Source organism: Chinchilla lanigera, unplaced genomic scaffold (genome assembly GCF_000276665.1).
Source record: "Chinchilla lanigera isolate Chin_1 unplaced genomic scaffold, ChiLan1.0 scaffold00054, whole genome shotgun sequence".
NCBI classification, from domain to species: Eukaryota; Metazoa; Chordata; class Mammalia; order Rodentia; family Chinchillidae; genus Chinchilla; species Chinchilla lanigera.
In genome coordinates this window covers 16,338,031-16,338,935 of record NW_004955455.1, presented here as the reverse complement: position 1 = coordinate 16,338,935, position 905 = coordinate 16,338,031, and positions in this window count along the sequence as shown.

Below are 905 nucleotides of genomic sequence, written 5' to 3'. Positions count from 1 at the left end.
TGAAGCTGGGTGTGCTATTGTATAAAGTTTTCATGGTTCATTTGTAGGTTTAATGATATTTTTAGTTTATTTAGAGGTTATGATAGTAGTGTTGGATCACACTTCTGCCATGGCAGAGGAAGATTATCCCAAGACATGAGGTCTAATACTTGAAGTTCATTATTGTTAGGTTTATCAGTAGGCTTCACTGATAAAGTATGGAATAAATGCAATTTTAATTCAGTTTAATACAGAGGAGGAGTGGGTAATTCACTGCGGTGAAGGAAGGGCTGGTTCTCTTCCTGAGGGTGCACCTGGGGCTTTTGCTGCTTCCTGTTAGAATCGCTGGCTTGCGGTTGTAGCTGGTTGATCTTTCCTTGTGGGAATTTAGTTGTAAATGAGATTACTCATAGAAATTAAAGAATGAAAATAAAAGTTACAAGTCTTGAAACAAAGAACAAAAAGAAAGAGTTTAATTACTCCTGTTAGATCGGCTGTTACGGTGGAGGCTGTCAGTGGGGTCCTAGAGATATTTGGAGGATTGAGTCCTCTGGTCAAATTAAATCAACAAGAGAGGACGCTGTGTTTTGGCTTATTCATAATTTTTATGTGGAGAGAGGCAATCTAAAGTTGTTGGGAAATAACATGGTATATCTGAGAAGGTTGGTATTCTTGTGAAATAGTTTGTTTTTTAAGTTACATATCATCATATGTAATTCTATTGCAATTGTGAATCCTAAGATAGGGACCTCTGAGAGCTGTGCATTTAGGATAAAATTGGCATGGTTATCTGAAGAGCATCTATGGGGTAAATATTATTTGAGATGATAAACCCTGCAGAGATGCTGCTGATTGCCAATTGAATCGATTAGGAAAGGATTATTTTCGAGTATATTTAAGGAAGGGGAGAATCAGGGTGGTTGAGT